General features: G+C 39.7%; 1 long non-coding RNA gene across 4 annotated transcripts in view; it reads right to left on the reverse strand.

Moving 5' to 3' along the window:
• The window catches only part of LOC113904309, a 343,900-nt gene that overhangs the window by 175,238 nt on the left and 145,021 nt on the right, over nucleotides 1–23,641 (reverse strand). Inside the window, exon 1 of one of the 4 annotated variants that reach the window (XR_003514483.1) lies at nucleotides 2,215–2,355. The exons of 2 other annotated variants lie outside the window; for them this stretch is intronic. This is a non-coding gene — a long non-coding RNA (uncharacterized LOC113904309). Of the gene's footprint in view, nucleotides 1–571; nucleotides 1,122–2,214; nucleotides 2,356–23,641 lie in introns of those variants that run through there. One more of the 4 variants, XR_003514484.1, reaches the window with a different exon arrangement.

Below are 23,641 nucleotides of genomic sequence, written 5' to 3' on the forward strand. Positions count from 1 at the left end.
ACACATAGAATATGAACAAGTCTGGCCAGCCTGCTGCTGCTATACTAATTTATTTTTTCTCTGGTTTTTCCCAGACCCACACTCGCAAGAATCAAAGTCCATGCAGAAAGTATTCTGAGAACAGTTACTGCTGTGTTTGCAGAACTGTTTTTCAGAGGAACTAGAGATAGCAGAGGGGTTATTGAGTTTAGATGTCAGTAGCAGCATTATTATGAACACAATCAAATGTTTGATGTCTTTGAGTGACCGCGTGTAACTCCTCTACATAGCCAATGAGTAACATGACCAAAGACTGGTATTTTCCCTCACAGTTGAAACCTCCAGCTAAATGAATCACAGAAGTTCTATGAGAAAGTGAGGGGGAAACCCACCAATAACGAGCCAAGAGATTTTCAAGTCTAACAGAGGAAGTAACTGGGGGAAGTGGGGAGTCAGAATGCCTAGGAAGTCCATTGCTTTTCTGATGGCATCTCCTATGTGCTCTGAATCATCTTGGACTGGAGAGGGCATTACATTACACTGATTGCCTTTATTTGATTAGAGTGGAAACTGCCTAAGGATAAAGTCTTACCTGACAGAGCAGGAACAGTGGATCTGGTGAGTCAGGTGCCCGAGTCTGAGTGCAGTGTCGGCCATTGTATCTCCATAAACTTGGATTAGTTATTTCACCTCTTTGGACTTTCAATTTTGTAAACTGAAGACACTATTACTATCTCCCTCATAAAATGATTGTTGGTATTGCTTGTAATAATTAATCCATCTAAAACCCGATGTTTAGGCCCAGGTAAAATTACTGATGATCAATAACTACCAATTGCTATTGCTGACCACTGCTATCCTCCAAGTACAGAGCCTAGTACACAGAAAATTCTCAAGATAAACTTAATGTCAGTCCCAAGTGTTGTCCCATGGAACTGCTATGTTGGTGAATAAATGAAACAGTCTGGAACAATCATGTCATTGTATCATCACACCTCTGCTTACATCATCAAACAACTTTATTGTTTATTCATTGAGTAGATTGCATGAAATTTTGTAGCAGCTCTATACGGATGAACTGTGGTGTTGGAGAAGACTCTTGAGAGTCCCTTGGACTGCAAGGAGATCCAACTAGTCCATTCTAAAGGAGATCAGCCCTGGATGTTCTTTGGAAGGAATGATGCTAAAGCTGAAACTCCAGTACTTTGGCCACCTGAGGCGAAGAGTTGACTCATTGGAAAAGACTCTGATGCTGGGAGGGATTGGGGGCAGGAGGAGAAGGGGACGACAGAGGATGAGATGGCTGGATGGCATCACCGACTCGATGGACATGAGTCTGAGTGAATTTCAGGAGTTGGTGATGGACAGGGAGGCCTGCTGTGCTGAGATTCATGGGGTCGCAAAGAGTGGGACACAACTGAGTGACTGAACTGAACTGAACTGATAAGGATAACAGGAATTTAAAACATGCCAAGGGAGTTATTTCTTTCTTCAACAAATATTTTTGAAACAGATACAGTTTTCCAAAAATGAAAACATTACAAAAATGACAGAAAGATAAAATTTCTATATCATTCTTATTAATAATAACAGTCTATAATTATTACCCACCACCCAATAAGCATGGTGCAAGGCTCTTTATATCTATTAGCTCATTTTATGATGACAAAAAATGGCAAGGTCATTATTATGCTCATTTTAGAGAGAAAGAAACTAAGATGTAAACGGACTCAATAACTTGCCTAACATTTTTCAGCTAGAGTTTTCCAAAGCTGAAATCTCTTCTGTATTTCCAAAGCCCGTTCTTTTTCTATTTTGTTATTATCTTTCTTTCAATATCTTACTACAATATCAGGCAGAATGAAATAAGTACTCTGTTGGAGGTATGAGTAAATTATCATGGAACTCCTGAACTCTGAAACTGTGGGAAAGAAAACAGTGAATTTGAATGGTAGAGAATGAGGGTTGACCTTAATCAGGACATTTTACATAAACCATATAAGATAAGGGGCAATAGGAGGAGATAAAGGGAACGTCAGGATATAAAATCATATCAGTCAAGCCCTAGCAATGTCACTTCACAGGGTAGAGTAGTTGTGCGCTCGAACTTAAAAAATAGGCTGCAGGTAGGTGCAGACTCTATCTAGGTAGGGGTAGAATGACCAGAGTGTCAGAAAAGACTGTTCTTTAAAGTATGGATGCAATCTCCATATATTCACCAACTTTACTGCATACCTGAAACACAGATGAACTTGGACGCTTCGTAGAATCATCACAATTCCTATTTGAGTGGGTTTGATTTAATGATGTTTTACAGTAACACATATGGGCTTCCCTGGTGGCTCAGGGGCAAAGAGTCCACCTGCCAATGCAAAAGACACAGGTTTGATCCCTGGGTAGGGAAGATCCCTTGGAGAAGGAAATGCCAAGCCACTCCAGTATTTTTGCCTGGAGAATGGACAGAGACTGGTGGGCTACAGTCCATGGGGTTGCAAAAGAGTTGGATACAACTTAGCAACAACAACATGTAACACACACACACACACACACAACACTATGAGCAGACAATGTCTAAACAATCATACCTTGGTCATTCATTCTCTCCACTCATTTTCTGACACAAGGCAAATTACTCACAGATTATTCTCAATCCTACAAATAATCAGTAAGCAAATACATAAGGTGAAATCTGTCTGGTGCAAGACCTAAGGGAAAGAGAGAGCACTTGCTTTATCAATGACTCCAAAGCAGGTGTTTTAAGAGGAATACAGGGTTTAGAAAGTGGCCGGCTTCGGCATCAACACACAGCATGTCGGAGAGCAAGTTCATAGGACTCTGGGCCTTCAAGATGGTCTGTTTCCCCCAGTTTTATAGACAAAAGGTTTCTACAACCCTGGACTTGCACCAGGACCCAGCACCTTTGTTGCCTAAGGCCATCCTACCACTTCATCCTTAAGCTGTTCCGAAAGCAGTGGCTGCCGCCACTAGAATACATCCCGTTTGCCTCTAAAAGGAAGGCTTTTTTTGGCTACAGCAGAAGGAAAGTGGGAAGATAAAACAAACTTTAATTCATCTGTTCTTACTCATAGGCTTCCCATCAAGGGTGGGTTTTATCCTTATTTAGAATCAATACTAAGTAAAGAAAGTATAAATATACCAATTGAAAACCTCTTTCTGTGGATGCCTCGGCAGCCACAACTAAATTGCTTGAGGTTTATGGACACCATGCATTTTCCCCAGCGCTTATTCTGAAACCCTCAAGTGTTAAACTCAATCGTTTCCTGGGACCCTTGAGAGAATGGAATCTAAGACATGTTAATAGGGGTTTTTTGTTTGTTTGTGTTTGGGAGGGGGAGGGGGACTGTCATTCTGGGACAATTAGGTAAATCCCTAACAGACGGATGGAGTTTTTGAATCCTAATTGTTTGTGTTCAATATTTTTCCCCAAGAGATAAGAGTAACTATATTTAAGTTGAGTAGTCTGAGAAGAGTAGGAGGATCTGGGTGAAACTGACAAATTTCCCCTGGGCATTTCCCATAGGTTAGCCTTGTGTCAAGGGATTCAACCCTCAGAGATCTCCTAGGATTGCTGTGTGCCACCATAGGAAGTGGCACAGACTCTGAATCAGGTGACTTTATGACTTTAACTACTACTGCAACCCAAGAGAAGGTCAATCTCCAAAGAAAGTTTATATTCTTCATGTGTAAGATAGAAGACTCGAACTGACACGTCCCTTTAGAGCTCTTCCAACAGTGATCTATTCCACTGAGGGGGCTTTTCTGGGCAAACACAAAATGAGCCAGAAGGTAAATGCTCAGAGCTGAGTATTTTGAGAAAAAAAGAAAAATGCATGTAGAGAATGCACCTAAAGAGTTTTTACACCTGTATTTCTTCCCTAACTTAGAAAACCTGAAATCCTTTGACTGCTGCAGATTCTGGGTCAAGAAGTCTCAAGTTAGGTTCACTTTTTTTTAGGAAAGCAGGGATGGATTTATCTTCCTAGTAGGTGAAACCAAAACAACCATGAGTGATAAGCCTAGATCTTGGGCTACTCTCCAGGCACTTTTCCACTACATTGTGCTACCTAGATTTTCTCCTTCAGACTTAAAAGAAAGAAAAACATGAAATGACAGGCAGATGACTTGGAAAATGTCAAACTATTGTCTCCAGACTTTCTAAAAACTAAATCTGGAAGATATCTCATATGAAAATGTTTTTGAGGGGCAAAACATGTGGGATGTCAGAAAACTCATCTCTCTTGAAGTTTAGAAAGTATCATTCAAAAAAAGCTAAAAAAGATCCTACTGTAGAGAAATCTACATATATTTTTTTAAACTGCTGCTGCTGCTGCTGCTAAGTCGCTTCAGTCATGTCCGACTCTGTGCAACCCCATAGATGGCAGCCCACCAGGCTCCCCCATCCCTGGGATTCTTCAGGCAAGAACACTGGAGTGGGTTGCCATTTCCTTCTCCAATGCATGAAAGTGAAAAGTGAAAGTGAAGTCGCTCAGTCGTGTCAGACTCTAGCATGCCATAATTTATTTGGCCAATGAAGACATACTCTACACAAACCACCAATTATCATTATATCTTATCTGCAAAGACATAGAAGTGATCATTTGTGTAGATCATTTTATCTGTATATTTAAGTGACCATGTATCCCACCTTAGTATGAGCCCATGCTAACCTCCTTTTCCTAATCATCTTCATTCGGCACACTTTTTTTTTTCTTTTTGTAGTATTTTCACTTTATTTAACAAAGATATTCAGCATTTGCTATTGACAATGCATAGAAATTTTTTAAAATTTTACTGGAGTATAGTTGATCTATAATTTTGTGTTACTTTCAGGTGTCCAGTAAAATCAATCTGTTACACATATACTTATCTCCACTCTTCTTTAGATTCTTTCCCTATCTAGACCATTACAGAGTATTGAGTAGAGTTCCCTGTGCTAAACAACAGGTCTTTATTAGTTATCTATTTTATATATAGTATTACATATGTGTCAGTCTCAATCTTCCAATTTATCCTTCCCCCTCTTACCTCCTGGCAACCGTAAGTTTACTTTTTACATCTGTAACTCTATTTCTGTACCTTTTTTTTATAGATTCCACATATAAATGGTTTAATATGATATTTGTCTTCCTCTGTCTGACTTCCTTCACTCAGTGTGACACTCTCTAGGTCCATCCATGTTGCTGCAAATGGCATTATTTGTTCATTTTCTTTGCTGAGTAATATGCTATTGTATGCATGCGCCACATCTTCTTTCTCCATCCCTCTGCTGATGGACATTTAGGTTGCTTCCATGTCCTGGCGACTATAAGTTAGTGCTGCAGTGAACACTGGGGTGCACGTATCTTTGCAAATTATGGTTTTCTTCAGAGATATGCCTTGGAGTTGAATTGCTGGGTCATATGGTATTTCTGTTTAGTTTTTTAAGGAACCTCCATAGTGACTGTACCAATTTAGATTCCCACCAACAATGCAGGAGGGTTCCCTTTTTCCCACACCCTTTCCAGAATTTATTTGTAGATTTTTGATGATGGCCATTCTAACCAGTGTGAACTGATATCTCATTTAGTTTTGATTTGCATTTCCTTAATAATTAGTGACACTGAGCGTCTTTTCACATGCCTCTTGGCCCTCACCACAGTTTGTTTTTTAGCACAGTATTTGACAATCTGATTCAGTTGTTTCTGCATTCCCGCCTTGGACATCACACCTCTGTATTCCCAAAATTACGTGGCATAATACTGGGTAAGATGTTATGGAAAAACTCAAACGAATACTTTGGCCAACCCAATGCTTGCAGGTCATGGATACTCAAATACTTGTGATGATCCTTTAACTGACCTTTACAAAACTTACCGCCATTTAAATGTGAATGCTCCATTTGATCACATATATTTGGCCCAATTGACTTCTATAGTCCATTGGTTTTGTGGCATACTGTCTAATCATGCACACCCAACCTTTCATGTGTCAGTGAGACGAGTGTAGCAAATCTAATCTTTGCTTAAATATAAACCAGGAGTAAAAAGAAGCCACAAGAATCTTCCCTCAAAGCCAGTACACACAGATCAGGGTCAGCAGTTAAAGGCACATGGTCATCTGACCAGTGACCTATCTTTACCCTTGGGAGCTGGTAAAGTTCCAGATAAGCCCTGGTGAGGAGGATGGATGGTAAGGCGGAATGAGTCCAGACCAGAGTGGCCAGAGGGTCCACGCAGCCTGGAGTGGCTCCGTGCAGTCCTGCCCAGCTGTAGGCCAACACTGGTTAGAGCCCAAATGATAGGGTCACAGCCAGTAACAAGTAGCAGATACCAATGGGCACAGGGAACCACACGTGGCCACAGGCACAAATCGATCAGAAGGAATGAAAACAAATCATTTAAGATGAAATACGTTGGTGGGGACAAATGTATAAGTAGGAAGAAATTGAAACCCCTGTTCACTGTTGTAGGAATGCAACATTGCACAGCCACTACGGAAAACAGTATGGGAGTTCCTCAAAAAATTAAAAGCAAAACAATCATGTGATCCAGAAATCCCACTTTTGGGTATTTATCCCAAAGAACTGAAATCAGGATCTGAAAGCAATATTAATACAATATTCACAGCGTTATTCACAATAACTAAGTTGGGGACACAACCTAAATATCCACTGACAGCCAAATGGATAAAGAAAAAGTGATATTTACACGTATAAAATAGTATCCAGCTTTAAAAAAATAAAATTCTGCAATATGTGACAACATGGATGACCCTTGAGGGCATTATGGTAAATGACATAAGCCAGTCACAGAAAGATAAACACTCATGATTCCATTTTTAAGTGGTGTCTAAAATAATCAAATTCATAGAATCAAGTAGCAGAATGATGGTTACCAATGACAGGGAAGAGAGAAATGGGGAGTGACTAGTCAGTGGGCATAATGTTTCAGTTAAGCAAGATGAATCAATTCTAGAGACCTGCAGTACAACATTGCACTCTAGTCAACAGAATGTATGTCACACTCAAGAATTTGTTAAAAGGGTATATCTCAAGTTACATGTTCTTACCGCAATAATGTTTTTAAAAATAAAATTTGAAATAAATGTCCTTGAGAATAAATAAATATCTAAAATAAATAAAATACCTATATATTGCATTATTATTCTGACTCAATGGGCTCTGAATAAGAGGGTTTAGTTTAGTGAATAAGAGTGTGTGTAGACTGGAATCTGACATACTGTGTTCAAAATCCTCCTGATTTCTCAAAGTTATAAGAATAGAATTAAATGGAATTATTTAGGGCATGTAGCATAGAGGCAGCGCCTAGCATATACTAAGTATATTTTGAACATTTTTTTAAAATATGATACAGGGCACCCTAAGCTGGTGCTCTGTGATAACCTGAAGGGATGAGGTGGGGAGGGAGGTCGAAGTGGGCTCAGGAGGGAGGGGACACATGTATGCCTATGATTCATACTGATGTATGTCAAAAACCATCATAATGTTGTAAAGTAACTATCCCCCAATTAAAATCAATTAGTCAATTAATAAAAACAAGAATTGTGTGAAGCCCCTATAATTTTGTCATTATTAGTTGGTCTTCATTTAAAGTTTATTCAGTTGCTCCTCATACATCTGTCGTGATTTCTTTCACTTTCCCCTTTGTTTCCCTCCTCCTCTCTCTTATTGCTGGGTCTTATTTCTTCTCTTTCTGCTCTCTTATACACCAGGTCCACCATAGTCTTTTAAAGGTCTGCTTTCCTTGTGTGCGTGAGAGAGAGAGAGACAGAGACAGGAAACAGGGGAGAGAGAACATGTAGAAAGGTTGGGCAGACAGAAGTGGGCCATGGAGTGAAGGAGGGTCACAGTAGCGGCCACGCATCTCAGGACCAGAGGAACAATGGCGTACAGACCATCTTTCCTCCCCCACAAAATGCCATCATCCAGTCTCACTGCTCTCCTTCTGAACTCACAGACAGGACTGAGTGCTCACACACGAACGGCACTCTGCTCTTGGCTTAACTGCCTTTGATTACGATAAGGGCGCATATCAACCACAGTCCTTAGGTATCCATCAGGCTACTGTCCAAGACATACTGACTCCTTTTATTAACTGGAAATTATTTATGTAACAAATATTTCCCAGAAATCAAATAACAGCTACTAATTTGAAAAACAAGCAAATTCAACTATTTAGCCAGAGGCTCCAAATGACACATATTAGGCATGCAAACATCTCTAACAGACATAAACAATTTTTAAGTAATCTTTTTAAAATTAAATAGAAAATATAAACAGGAAAAATACACAAATTTCAAGGTTACAGCTTGATAAATTTTCACAAGGGGCGCACACCCATACAACTATCATCCTGACCAAGAAATAGAACATTTCAGACATCCCAAAGTGCCTTCATCTTTCAGGCACCACCCCGCCAAGGGTTACACTATGCAGAGTGCTAACACCATAGATGAACTGCCTGCTTTTGAACTTCACTGAAATAGAGTTATCAGTCTCTAGTCTCTTGTGTCTGGCTTCTTCTATTCAACATAACATTATATGATTCAGTCAAGTGAAAATGTAAATTAATTTCAATAATGAAAATTTAGCCAATGAAAATTTGAATTAATTATAACTCTGAAAACTTTAAACAGTATATCAAGTATGAAAATGTTCATATCCCTTGATCCATTGATTCTATTTCAAATAATCCATCCCCAGTTTTTTTAAACAGGTAAGAGTTTACATTCTAAAGTGATTATTAAAGGTGTATTTAACTTTGATGAAAATTCTAAGATGGGAATAGTTGAAAAAAATAATAAGATTCATCCATGCTAATGCATGCGGCCATAGTCCATTTGTTTCATTGATGTAGACTAATCCTAAGCAGCAGATTTCAATTAGCTTTATACACCAATCTCTTGATGAAAGTGAAAGAGGAGAGTGAAAAAGTTGGCTTAAGATCATGGCATCCAGTCCCATCACTTCATGGCAAATAGATGGGGAAACAGTGGAAACAGTGAGGAATTTTATTTTTTGTGCCTCCAAAATCACTGCAGATGGTGAGTGCAGCCATGAAATTAAAAGACCCTTACTCCTTGGAAGAAAAGTTATGACAAACCTAAACAGCATATTAAAAAGCAGAGACATTACTTTGCCAACAAAGGTCCGTCTAGTCAAAGCTATGGTTTTTCCAGTATTCATGTATGGATGTGAGAGTTGGACTGTGAAGAAGGCTGAGCGCCGAAGAATTGATGCTTTTGAACTGTGGTGTTGGAGAAGACTCTTGAGAGTCCCTTGGACTGCAAGGAGATCCAACTAATCCATCCTAAAGGAGATCAGTCCTGGGTGTTCATTGGAAGGACTGATGTTGAAGCTGAAACTCCAATACTTTGGCCACCTGATGCGAAGAGCAGACTCATTTGGAAAGACTCTGATGGTGGGAAAGATTGAAGGTGGGAGGAGAAGGGGACGACAGAGGATAAGATGGTTGGATGGCATCACTGACTCAATGGACATGAGTTTGAGTAAACTCCGGGAGTTGGTGATAGACAGGGAGACCTGGCGTGCTGCAGTCCATGGGGTCACAAAGAGTCGGACATGACTGAGAGACTGAACTGAACTGAACTGAACCAAACCCATATACTTTGGATGGCTTATAAGCAGGAGTTATATATATGAACTAGCTGCAAGATCAACAATCTGCTTAACTCTTTTAAAAACTTAATTAATAATTATTTTATTTTTCACTGTGCTGGGTCTTTGTTGCTATGTGGGCTTTTCTCTAGTTGTGGTGAGAGGTAGCTGCTCCTGGTTGCACTGAGCAGGCTTCTCACGGCAGTGGCTTCTCTGGTTGCAAAGCATGGGCTCTAGGGTCTTGGGCTTCAGTAGTTGCAGTGCATGGGCTTAGCTGACCCACAGCATGTGGGATCTTCCTGGACCAGGGATCAAACCAGTGTCCCATGGATCACAAAGTGAGTTCTTAACCACTGGATCACCAGGGAAACCCTGCTTAACTCTTTAAACAGCTCTTTTTATTTATTCTTTCTCATATGTCCTTCTCCTTGGCAATAACCCGAGACCAGCTCATTTGGAAAAAATGGGCTTTCAAATTATTAATTGCCTGACTCCTTTTTCCAAGCTCTGCCCCACCAGTGATTCTCCACTTTCCCCCACTATTTCTTCTGTTTCACCCACCCTTCCCAAAGGTACGAATGCCAGGAAGTCTGAGGTGTAATATATTCTTTCCCTAACAATATGGAAAAAACAAACAAACAAACTACATGGGCAGAGGATGTTGGATAAATTGCAATTACTGTCTAATAGGGTCTTCACACTCATTCACTGCTTCGTTTGAAGTGTCATGAATATTCACACAAATATATATAAGAAAAAAAAGTTTTCATAAAAAAAAAACTACTTAAGGTTTATCTGGGCCAATACTTTTTCTGCCACAAACAGTAGATGGAGAAAAATTAGAGTTAACTATAATGAACTAAAGTGAAGATGAATATTACATCCAAGCAAATGGATGCTAAGACCATGTATGTGGTTGTCTCAGCCATGGAAAAAGCCCTGGAGTATGGAAGAAAGACAGACATGCCAAAAATGGACGAAAGGAAGCATACCAGGCAATATGGTTACTCCACAATGTCATCCCTGCCCATCCCAGAGGGGCATAAATAAAAATACTCTGGAATTGAGTACTACTGATATTTAAGCCCAATTTCCAACAAGGTCAAGACTAATAGCGTGTTATTTGTTTTACTAACTCAGGTTGCAAACGCCTTTGGGCGGATCTGGTACCTTCTTCTATATCTCGTTCCGCGCCAAGAACACTGTTAGCCATCAACAAAACCATAATAGAACTTGAGTTTTCTCCAAGGGCCAATGAAAACACATACACTGAGCTAATGGGGACGTTTACAGGCAAGGATTCCAGTTTCCTTTCTGAAAATGCCACCAAGGCAGACTAGCTAATTAGGTCTTAGGAAGTGACACTGACCAGAAGGACCCACCTGCCTGGAGCTTTGTGAGTGCACCCAGCCTGTTTTCTATTTGTTTTGCTCTTGTTTTTGTTCTTCTAGCTATAAATGAAAATAACTATTTTTGGAATTTCAAAAGGCTCTCTCTGAGATCTGGCCTGTGCATTTACAGTAATTTCAGGAAAATGGGACTGTAGTACTTAACATTGAAAAAAGAAAAAAAAATGTATTCTTCTGGAAATGTTCAGTTATTCCTCTTCCACCCTTATTCTCTTCCTTTTGGAGAAACCTAGAAAAATAACTTTGTCCGAGGCCACCCTGAAATGCAGTGACAATTCCAGGAATGAAATTTTAGATGTTTCTCTCAACCCTGTTTTTCGATCCAGCCTAAGAATAGTCATAATTTTCCCCGTATTTCCAATATACGTGTCCTTGTGATGGTCCAACTCAACGTCTTTGTGCTTCTGAAAATAACACAGATTGACGGAGACAGGGATTATGGACAACAGACACTGGAATAACACAGACTCAAAGACTAGTACGTTGCTCTATGAATAAGAATTACTTTGACTTCAAGCAAGGTTCTTTGAACCCAAAGAAAGACCACATACAATGAATATTAAACACCAGAAAATGCAATGGGTATTAATGGAGCTTCTATTATAAATACTTAGAACACAAAAGTTTCAGTGTCCCTCATATTCTCTTCCTCCAAAATACTAGGAAAAAATGTTACAACTGCAAGTCATGGACTTTATCCATCTAAATAAGTAAATAATTTTGGAGGAGTCAAAATACATCAACATGGGAGCCAAAACATACTAGGAAATTGTAATGGAATATGGTAGAGCAGACAGAGAATGGACCAGAGAGGCAGACTAGCAATTCCAGTTTCATTTACTATCAGCTCTGCAGCTGTTTAAATTTCTTTCAGCTTAATTTCAATTATAAAATCAAGACTCAAATACTGAGCTTTTTCAACTGCAAATATTGAAACAACCCAAATTTGTATAAATAACAACACAAATAAGTAAGAAATAAAAGAAATTTCTTGACTATTTATAAAAAAAAACCTAGGCGTCTTTAGCTTCTGGCACACTTGGATTCAGGTACTCGACATTGTCAGGAAGTCTGACATATGCCTGAGAGACATGATCTCTCTCATATGCCTCTTTCTTCTGAAAGGGCTTAATTTTCAAGTATGCTTTCCCATCACAATGGCCCCCAGAAGTCAAGGGTAATATCCTTACACTCCCAACTCTTATGCAATGAAGACTTCTCTGAGCTAACAGGTGGAACAAGAGTTTACAAACTGAACCTCCTTTATTCCAATCAGTTATATGTTCAGAAGGAGGCATCTAGAGGAATCACTGGAAGGACCCCCAAGGTACATCAGAGTGCTATTACCTGAATAAAGGTAAATAACTTCTGAACAAGTCAAAGAAACCAATGTCTTCTACAATGAATCTCAGGATCGTTGTAAAAGCAAACAAATAGAACTCAATTCCAATGTCCTAAAATTTCCATTAAGACAACAATAAATTAAAGCCATTCTTATAGGTGGATGAATCTTTGATATCCAGGAAATATGTGCTTGTATTAATTCCACTAAGAGCACACAACATACTTAGTAGTGAAATTGCCATTATCTGCACAATATTCTGCCCAAATGAAGTAAGGGTGCAAGGTAAGATTTCAGTTAGATTGAAAAGAGAAAAGGATTTAGCCTAGTGAAGAAGAACAGAGCAGTCATTCTAAGGAGAAGTAAAATAAGATAATAATGAGATATTTTTCATACAAGAAAGAGTTTGTGGGCAAGATAAGCATTCTAATCAACAGAAAATAACAGATGCAGAAAGCAAACTTAGGTTACTGAGGGGTAAAGGTGGGAAGGGATAAATTGGGAGATTGGGACTGACATACACAAAGTTCTATATACAAAACAGATAACTAATAAGAACCTTGGAGAAGGAAATGGCAATCCACTCCAGTATTCTTGCCTGGAGAATCCGATGGACAGAGGAGTCTGGCAGGCTACAGTCCATGGGGTCGCAAGAGATGGACATGACTTAGCAACTAAATCACCAATAAGAACCTACTGTATAGCACAGTGAACTCTAGTCTATACTCTATAAAAGTAGAGAAGAATCTAAAAAGAATGTGGGAAAAGAATCTAAAAAGAATGGATGTACATACATATATATGTATGTATACATAAATGATCACTTTGCTGTGCACCCAAAACTAACACAACACTATAAATCAACTATACTCCAATAAAAAATGTTCAAAAGAAAATGACATATCATTAAGTAAATTTATAAATATTTTAGTAGGAAGAATTTGCATACTTTCACCAAAAATAAAATGTAAAGAATTAAGTTCTTAAAACGTCGTCAGCAAGGAAAGATGTTTTGGGAGGAGTACTCAATCAGCGTAGTTTTTTCGGATACATGCCTCCTTCTTAAGCTGGTCTGCATTCAATGAGGCAGGCTGTGTGCGAACATAAATTTGACAAATGAAATTCAGCCTTCTTCATTATACAACACAATTAGCTCACTCCAGTACAGATGAGGATTTATTGGTTTAAGCATGTTAATAAAAGCCTGGCTGCAACAGAGAAACAACAAGTCATCTAGAATGAGAAAACTGCATTAATATACATGATGTGGCTTCTAACTGGGGGCCAAAAGGAAAACTATTTCCTGGATATCAGATAGAGGTCTGTCCAACAACAACCTTAATTTGAGCATTTTGAAGGTAGACTTCAAATAAACAATGAAAAGCAACACAGCAACATTTAACCAAACATGAAGAGTTTTGTTTTTTTTTTTTAAACACACGGGGAGTGCCAACCATAAATAATTTTTGCAAGCAATACTAAGCCAGACTTACCATCCTTCCGGTAATGCACCTACATCAGGCACCAAGAATCCTTATTTCTGGCTATGATGAATTCAGATGAGTTATCCCGTCCTCAAAAAGATGTCTAGAGAAGGCTTTGCTGACTGCCAAAAGCACTATTCTCTCAAAATAGAAATCCCTTCTCAGTTCGACTTAAGTCTGTTATGATAATCTCAGGGAATTTACCAGTCTGGGAAGAATTTATTTCATGGAAGTGGAGTGTTTCCAAGGTTTAAAGAAATTCACTCCATATTTCGGGAAATGAACATGTGATATATTTTGCATGTTGTTTTAATAGAAGAAGCAAATAGCTCTTTCTACAGCGTGGTATGAGCTGTGGATTAAAAGTGGTTGTATGTTTACAATCAAAGAGTAAAAAACAGGACCTTAAGAAAAGTGAGCATAATTAAAATCTTGAGAAAATAAGGGTATTTTAAAGGCCATAATGGTAAAGCACTAGGTTCCAGAGCAAAAAAAAAAAAAAAAATTCAATTTGAATTGTTTTTCATTATTATAAGGTTGCTTCTAAATATGAACATATTGAGGGGTGTCCATGCCAAGTATTCATTGGATGGTATGATGCCTGCCAAGCATCTCTACTGCTCTGGGTCCTCTCGTTTTGTGTCTGTGGTATAAAGTGACGTTTCCTCAACTCTTTCCTCAACCAAGAGCTCTGAAGCCAAAACAGAGTTAATGACATGACTAAACATGGACAGTTTTGATTATCACAAGGGTGTGCACAGCTTTCTATATGTCTGATTAATTGCAGAAGATCAAGGCAGCCTTGGGGTTTTGCTCATAGGAGAGATGTCAAAACTCATCTCTAGAAAACAGGAAAGCTTCTATGAATAGGAGAACTATAAGCCATGCTTGAAGGAGGAGAAGGAACTAGTCAGGTAAATAAGGTCTCGAGGGGGACTGGCATGGGCAAGAGACCACCAGCCAGTGGGAATACGGCTCTTTGGAGGAACTGGAATGTGTTCTGTTGTGTGAAACAGCCACATATAAGGATGAAGCCAGTGGAGAGAAATTAGAAATGTAAGCAGAGATAAGACCACGCTAAATCTTATAGGTCATTATTAGGACCAGCATATTTGGGGAGCAGCCATGTTAATCATCAGAAAATTCTTTTGTCACTACATATGAAATATATCCAGAATCTGACCACACTTTTAAAACATCTTTATCCCCATGATGGTGAAAGAAAGTGAAGTCGCTCAGTTGTGTCTGACTCTTTGTGACCCCATGGACTGTAGCCCACCAGGCTCCTCCATCCATGGAATTTTCTAGGCAAGAGTACTGGAGTGGGTTGCCATTTCTCGGGTCTCCCACATTGTGGGCAGATGCTACATATCCTCTCTGGTTGTGGGAGCTCCATCTCTGTCTCTGCCATCAGAAGGGCAGGAATAAACCAGTTTTGTTCACTGCTCTATTACCTGCTTTTTGAAAAATGCCTAGCACAAAGTAGATGCTGAAAAAGGTTTTGATCATTGAGGACTAGCTTGTGCCTCCTATATTTGAAATCCTTTAGCTGCTTACCATTTCAGTAGGATGAAAAGTCAAAATCCTTACTCTGAGTTCCAGGGCCCTGCTGGACCTGGTTTTCTGGCCTCCCGCCTCCTTTCTGCTTTCATCTCCGATCACTTTTCCACTTGCTCTCTTTGACTGAGTGACTGAGCATGCATACTCTTTACTAGATACACACTGGTCTTTCCATTTCCTGTCTATAGTAAGCATGCATCGCCCCAGGGCATGTGCACATCCTATGCTCTCTTGCTCCACATAGCTCCATAATTTGATCCTATGCTTCCTTCAAATCTGCTCAAATGTCACCTGCCCAGAGAGGCCTTTTCTCTACCATCCCACACAATACAATAGCAGCCCCTTTCTGATTCTCTCTTCCCCTTTACCTGGCTGAATTTGTGCACGCTAAGTTGCTTCAGTTGTGTCCAAGTCTTTGCAATCTTATGGACCCTATGGATCACAAGGCTCTTGTCCATGGGATTCTCCAGGTAAGAACACCAGAGTGAGTTGTCCCGTCCTCCTCCAAGGGATTTTCCCCACTCAAGAAACCTATGTCTCTTACATCTCTTGCATTGTCAGGCAGTTTCTTTTTATTTATTTATTTATTTATTTTATTTGGAGGCTAATTACTTTACAATATTGTAGTGGTTTTGCCATACATTGACATGAATCCACCACGGGTGTACATGTGTTCCCCATCCTGAACCCTCCTCCCACCTCCCTCCCCATCCCATCCCTCTGGGTCATCCCAGTGCACCAGCCCCGAGAACCCTGCATTGAACCTGGACTGGCAATTCATTTCACATATGATAATATACATGTTTCAATGCCATTCTCCCAAACCATCCCACCCTTGCCCTCTCCCACAGAGTCCAAAAGACTGTTCTATACATCTGTGTCTCTTTTGCTGTCTCTCATACAGGGTTATCATTACCATCTTTCTAAATTCCATATATATGTGTTAGTATGCTGTATCAGTGTTTTTCTTTCTGACTTACTTCACTCTGTATAATAGGCTCAAGTTTCATCCACCTCATTAGAACTGATTCAAATGTATTCTTTTTAATGGCTGAGTAATATTCCATTGTGTATATGTACCACAGCTTTCTTATCCATCCGTCTGCTGATGGGCATCTAGGTTGCTTCCGTGTCCTGGCTATTATAAACAGTGCTGTGATGAACACTGCAAGTTTTTTACCACTAGCACCACCTGGGAAGCCCGTACTTGGCTGTATTTGTTTTAATAATTGTGAAAAAATACTTATCATAATAAGTATTTATGTGTGTTGCATGTCTAACTCTATAAGATCAGTTCTGTGAAGGCAGTAGATTTATGTGGGTCATGACTGTTTCCTGGCACTTAGAACTATGTTTGATCCAGGTTAGCATCTGCATTAGAGGAGTCAACTGGGAATCAGAAGTTACATCAGTTATTTGATAACAGGAAATTTAGTACCAAGAAGTGCTAAGTACTATGAGCTTAAGTAGGTACCTGCTGCTGCTAAGTCACTTCAGTCGTGTCTGACTCTGTGTGACCCCATAGACGGAAGCCCACCAGGTTCCCCCATCCCTAGGATTCTCCAGGCAAGAACACTGGAGTGGGTTGCCATTTCCTTCTCCGGTGCATGAAAGTGAAAAGCGAGAGTGAAGTCGCTCAGTTGTGTCTGACTCTTCGCGACCCCATGGACTGCAGCCTATCAGGCTCCTCCACCCATGGGGTTTTCCAGGCAAGAGTACTGGAGTGGGGTGTCATTGCCTTCTCCGAAGTAGGTACCAGAACAGTACAAAGAAAACTCTCGAGTGTCCCCAAAGTAACTACAGCAGGAAGCAAACACCACCGCTTAGTCACAGGGATAAGGAAGATGCTGGAAATTCTAAAATGCAGAAACCTAGGAGAGAGTCCTTGTGGAGTTGAAACTTGGGGCTCTGAGAAGAGGGATCTCATGGCTGGTGCCTCTGAGCTCAGAGGAGTGACCTGGTAGGCTTGGGACCCAGACCTTGGAAGAAGGACTGTTGAAGGTTGGGCTGGGAGGATGATAAATGATGAAATGGGCTCTGTTCATGCTGGAAGAACCAGTGGCACAGTGGATCCAGCTGTTGCTTTCAGAAGGAACAACTGCTATGGGATGGAGAAGTCATACTTGGGTGAAATACTAGGAACAGACAGGAGACAGGAAGCCCCTAAGAAGCTAGGGAGGAAGGAGGATATCCTTTCTTCCTCTTCAACACTTGTGACCTCCCTCTGTCTCTCCCTATTGGTGAAGTCTACACGGAGCCTGCTGCCAGAACCAAATTGTGATTTTCATAGTTCTAGCCACAGACAGCATCACAAAGCTGAATATATAAGGGTGGGTTTCAAGCTGAGAGACAACTCAATAACTTGCCCAGAGCTCAAGAACTTCTGTTGACAGAAGTTATTGAATGCACTGGAATGTCTTAAAAAAATCATCTAAATCGACTAAAAATTAAACATGGTCATGATAATAAGTAGCAATTAAAAATTATCCAAAGGAAACAGAGGCAATTGAGGTTTGTCCCCAGGCTATGGCCAAGTAAAATAATCAGTTTCTATCACAGGCAGTGCATGGTATTCTGTTTCCTGGCAGCTGAGGTAACAATGGAAATATGCCATGCATTAAAATTTCATTATAACAGTGAAGAGAGAACAGCAGAGAGGTCTAAAGATAAAGTTAGTTTTTTTTTTTCTAAAGCAGAGGTTTGATCTTTTCAAGCAAGCATATATTTTGAAACCCCACAATATAGCACCAGGCAACGTGAAATAAAAAGGCTTAGCCTTGCTAGTGTTTCAGCCCATAGTAGCAGTGTGTGTGAGACCACTGTTGGCCTCATCTATAAAGAACATCAATATATAAACAAGAAAACATCTCATTTTAAGGACTAGATTCTAAGGAGCCATCAGGATGAATTAGGAGCAAAATGAATGCTTGAATTAGATATAAATCCACTTGTGCTCCAGAAGTGACTGAATCCCTAAAGAAGACACAATAAATTGACTTCTTGCCTGGGGACATTTAAAATTGAATAGCAATTACAATGAACTTTTGTTCTGCAAAATTTTATGCTGAGTTGCTCTTCATGGAAGAAGTCAATTGACCCCCACTACTTAAGTTCACTCCTAGAGAATACAACAAGAATACAACTTTATTCACATAAAGTAAGATGCTTGCATTGCTCTTTTTTTGCAGCAGGAGGAGATACAGTCAATTCATTTCATACTTGTACTATGTTGATAAAGATTTTTAAAATAGGTGCTATAATAGTCCTGTTTGACATCAGTTAAGGCTATATTGTAATTTATCATGAAGGTATTTCTGCCTACTCTAATTTTGGAAAATATCTTGAGGGAGAGAGATAGCAACAGCTGTCTGGATTACCTCAGTAATCCTGAGGTAACTGGATTGCATGAGATGGCCTGTAAACAATTGTCCATAGAATCAGAGGTGGATGATGGAGCATCATGAAGACTACATGTGGTCTTGAGATGTTCTTAAATGCAAGGCATGTCAATGCAAGTGCATCAAAATAAATAATTATATTTTCAATTTCAAAACACAGATTACTAAGATAACTTCAAGAAAATGAGAAGACAAATCATAGAATAGGAAAAAAAAATTTGCAAAAGTCACATCTGATAAAGGACTATTATCCAAAACATACAAAGAACTCTTAAGACTCAATAATAAGAAAACAAACAGCCTGATTTAAAAGGTGGGACAGAGACCTGAAAAGACACTTCATCAAAGAAGACATATGGATGGAAAATAAGTGTATGAAAAGATGTTCCACATTCCATGTTATCAGGGAAATGCTAATTAAAAATGAGATTCCACTGCATATCTATCAGAATGGCCAAAATCCAGAACAGTGGAAATAACAATGTTGACAAGGATTTGGAGCAATAGAAAGTCTCATTCATTGCTAGTGGGAGTGAAAAATTATATAATCCCTTGGGAAATAGTTTGGCAGTTTCTTACAAAACCACACTCTTTCTTTTCATATGATCCAGCATCATGCTTCTTAATATTAACCCGAATGAATCAACAACTTATGTCCACACAAACCTGCACATGGATGTTCATGGTAGCTTTATTCACAATTGCTAAAATTTGGAAATATCCAAGATGCCCCTCAGTAAGAAAATGAATAAATGGTGCCATATTCAGACAATACAATGCTATTTAGTCCTAAAAAGAAATGATCAGTTGAACCATGAAGACATGGAGGCAACTTAACTGCATATTACCAAGTGGTGGAAGATTGTAACCAATACCTCACTCTGATATCAGACATGGATAAAGGGGAGGTTGTATGTAATATGAGAACTCCCCGTACTTTCTGCTCTATTTTGCTGTGAACCTCCAACTGCTCTAAAAATAAAGTTCATTAAATTTTTTAAAAGTGTGGAGTGATTGCCTATGTTACACTGAAACTAATATTTTATCACAACTTGTCTTCCTATGAAGGAGGAGGAAGTGGTTCCATGTTTATATTCCTTACCTCTAGAACAGCTGGCTCATAACTCTTACTCTATTTTCTAACATTTCCCTCATTTTATGTCTCCTGTTATTTCTGTAAATAGCATGTGTTAAATAAGAAAATAACTGCTTTCAGAGTAACAATCAAAAGTTTTACTTAAAAAAGTGACCAAGATTATTTCAATTGGTACCCTGGAGACTATGTAGTTGGAACTCTTTGAGAAATCCTGACTACACCAGCCTTGCTAATCTAATCTCTCTTCTCATTACTCATCTATTCCAAATTCCATTAATTCCCTAGCTTGACCATGGCGTGAGCTTTCCAGAAGTCTTTGTAAGATTTTCTGCTTTATGGTACTTCCTGCATACCATTCAGTCTGTTTTCCCTCTGAAGGCCTGTTCATAAGACAGAATGCAAGAGAGAAGATGAGTCAGATTCTATCACTGACAGCAGTACATCATTAATAATGCTAATAGTTACTTATGAACGACCAATCATGTGCCAGACACCACGTTAGGTGTTCAAATAAAAGTAAGTATTGTGCCCTTTATAGCTGAGGAAGAGTTTCCTGGTGACTCAGATGGTAAAGAATCTGCCTGCAATGCAGGAGACCTGGGTTTGATCCCTGGGTTGGGAAAATTCCCTGGAGAAGGGCAAGGCTACTCACTCTAGTATTCTTGCCTGGAGAATTCCATGGACAGAGGCGCCTGGAGTGCTAAGTCCATGGGGTCACAAAGAGTCAGACACAACTGAGCGAGTAACACATATATGCATACATAGCTGAGGAAACCAAGCCTCAGAGAAGGTTCACAACTTACAAAAGGCCACAAGGCTGGATGATTTTCTGGATCCTCTGTTTGCAAGTGTCAGAAATAAGACTCCAACTCATTTCGGTGAAAAAGGATAAAGTTTGCCTTAATTCCAAATTTAAATTCCAAAGTTTAAACAAGCAGACCAAATGAATGAAAGTCACAAAGGCAGCGTGGCTTCAGGAATACTAAGAACCAGCAACTCAAAGTTCAAGTTTTTTCTGGGTCTCTCTACTCTCTCTGCTCTTCTCTGCATGTGTCACTTATTCCTTCTTATTGCAGACAAGTTTTTTGCCTTTGGGAGGGAACTGGACTACCAATGGCTCCAAAGAGTTATATCTTAAAATGTCTGTCCCTGGAAAGATATTCTCTTTGCACTCATCAATTCAAAAAATCCCGGCAAAGAAAGTTCTATTCATCTTGTTGACTCCTCTGGGTTAATTAACTCTATTACTAAAAAAAAAAAAAAAAGAAAGAAAATGTGGATGACAAGAAATGGAAGTGGAACTGGGAGGAAGATGCCAGAAAATTGAAGACTATTCTCATAAGGCAAACTCAGAGATGTTCACTATAAAAACCATACTGCAAGGCCTACAATTATTATTCCTATTATGTAGATGAGGAAAACAAAAGTTAAGCCATTAAAAGAAATTAAAGTATAACTTTGGAAAAGGAAATGGCAACCCACTCCAGTTTTCTTGTCTAGAAACCCCCATGGACAGAGAAGCATGTCAGGCTCTAGTCCATGGGGTCGCAGAGTCAGACAAGATTAGTGACTGCTGCTACTGCTGCTAAGTCACTTCAGTTGTGTCTGACTCTGTGTGACCCCATAGACGGCAGCCCACCAGGCTCCCCCATCCCTGGGATTCTCCAGGCAAGAACACTGGTGTGGGTTGCCATTTCCTTCTCCAATGCATGAAAGTGAGAAGTGAAAGGGAAGTCGCTCAGTCGTGTCCGACTCCTAGCGACCCCATGGACTGCAGCCTGCCAGGCTCCTCTGCCCATGGGATTTTCCAGGCAAGAGTACTGGAGTGGGGTGCCATTGCCTTCTCCGGATTTAGTGACTAAACAGCAACAAAAGTGTAAGCTGCTCAACACAACCCAAGAAAGAAGTATCTGGGACTGTTCACTGTGCTTCTGTCCATTCCGTTGTATCTGTTTCCAGCCGGAAGAAATGAAGGTGGCACAGAGAAAGCCATTGCTAGTGGAAGGGTGATGCACAGTATCTCACAGGACCAAGTTGATGCCAGTGGAACTTGAAGTCTACAGATTGAATCAACGGCCAATCTCTCTGGCATCCATCCTCTTAAGATAATAAGACATAAACCATGAATATAGAATAAGAGTAGTGATATTAATTGATTACTATCTTTATGCAGTGAAATCCGCTTATTTATTACATAAAATAAAACTCTGAAAAATAGGAAAGATCATCACTGTTTCGTATAAAAGGAACCTTAGAGAAAGAGAGGTGAAAATATCTGCCTAAAACCATGGCTGATATTCCAACCTATATAAAACCAGCTTCAAAGTTTCAGTGAGTTCCAAACATCTACTTCCAAAGAGAAGAAGGCAGAAAAGAACAAACAAAGGCTCTCCCAAATAAAAATGGTAAATAACAGTAACAGTAGTGGTATTTGCCTTGATCTCAGCTGGATGAATGAAAACGAAGGAAACAATAGACACTTACGATCTCAGCAGAGTTGGAGTCCTAGCAGCTAAGAGCAAGGGCTTAAATCTGACGTCAAGACTCCAAGTATTAATAGACACCAGGGATACAGTTAAACAAGAGTCTTCCAGTTGAGAAGCTTATATCTTCACTGGAAAAATAGACCATATTTTTATGTAAAACAAATAAACAGATAATTTATGCTTTGAGTGCATGCATACATGTGTGCTAAGTCATTTCAGTCATGTCTGACTCTTTGTGACCCTATGGATTATAGCCTGCCAGGCTCCTCTGTCCATGGGATTTTCCGGGCAAGAATACTGGAGTGGGTTGCCATTTCCTTCTCCAGGGGATATTCCTGACCCAGGGATTGAACCTGCACCTCTTAAGTGTCCTGCACTGGCAGGTCAGTTCTTTACCACCAGTGCCACCTGAGAAGCCCAATTTATGTTTTACTATTAATACATATGATGACATTAAAACAGGAAACTAGCAGCAGCAAGTGAATGTGGATGCTGGGTTGTTTAGTGTCCTCAGAGAAGATCTCTCTTAGCAGGAGATGTGCATTTAGTTCTGAATGATAAGTCAAAGGAAGCTAAACAGAAATCTGGGTGGGGTGGGAGGCAAGGAGGTGGGGAAAAGGATTATTTCAAAGAGAAAGAAGATCAAGTACAAAGACTCTGATCAATTCAGTTCAGTTCAGTCACTCAGTTGTATCCAACTATTTGCGACCCCATGGATTGCAGCACGCCAGGCTTCTCTGTCCATCACCAACTCCCAGAGTTTGCTCAAACTCATGTCCATCAAGTTGGTGATCCAACCATCTCATCCTCTGTCGTCCCCTTCTCCTCCTACCTTCAATCTTTCCCAGCATCAGGGTCTTTTCCAATGAATCAGTTCTTCACATCAGGTGACCAAAGTATTGGAGCTTCAGCATCAGTCCTTCCAATGAATATTCAGGATTGATTTTCTTTAGGATTGACTGGTTTGATCTTTCAGTCCAAGGGACTCTCAGAGAATCTTCTTCAACACCACAGTTCAAAAGCATCAATTCTTCAGTACTCAGCTTTCTTTATGGTCCAATACATGACTACTGAAAAAACCATAGCTTTGACTAGATGGACCTTTGTCGATAAAGTAATGTCTCTCTGCTTTTTAATATGCTGTCTAGGTTGGTCATAGCTTTTCTTCCAAGGAGCAAGCATCTTTTAACTTCATGGCTGCAGTCACCATCTGCAGTGATTTTGAAGCCCAAGAAAATAAAGTTTCTCAC

Source organism: Bos indicus x Bos taurus, chromosome 14 (genome assembly GCF_003369695.1).
Source record: "Bos indicus x Bos taurus breed Angus x Brahman F1 hybrid chromosome 14, Bos_hybrid_MaternalHap_v2.0, whole genome shotgun sequence".
Taxonomy (NCBI): Eukaryota; Metazoa; Chordata; class Mammalia; order Artiodactyla; family Bovidae; genus Bos; species Bos indicus x Bos taurus.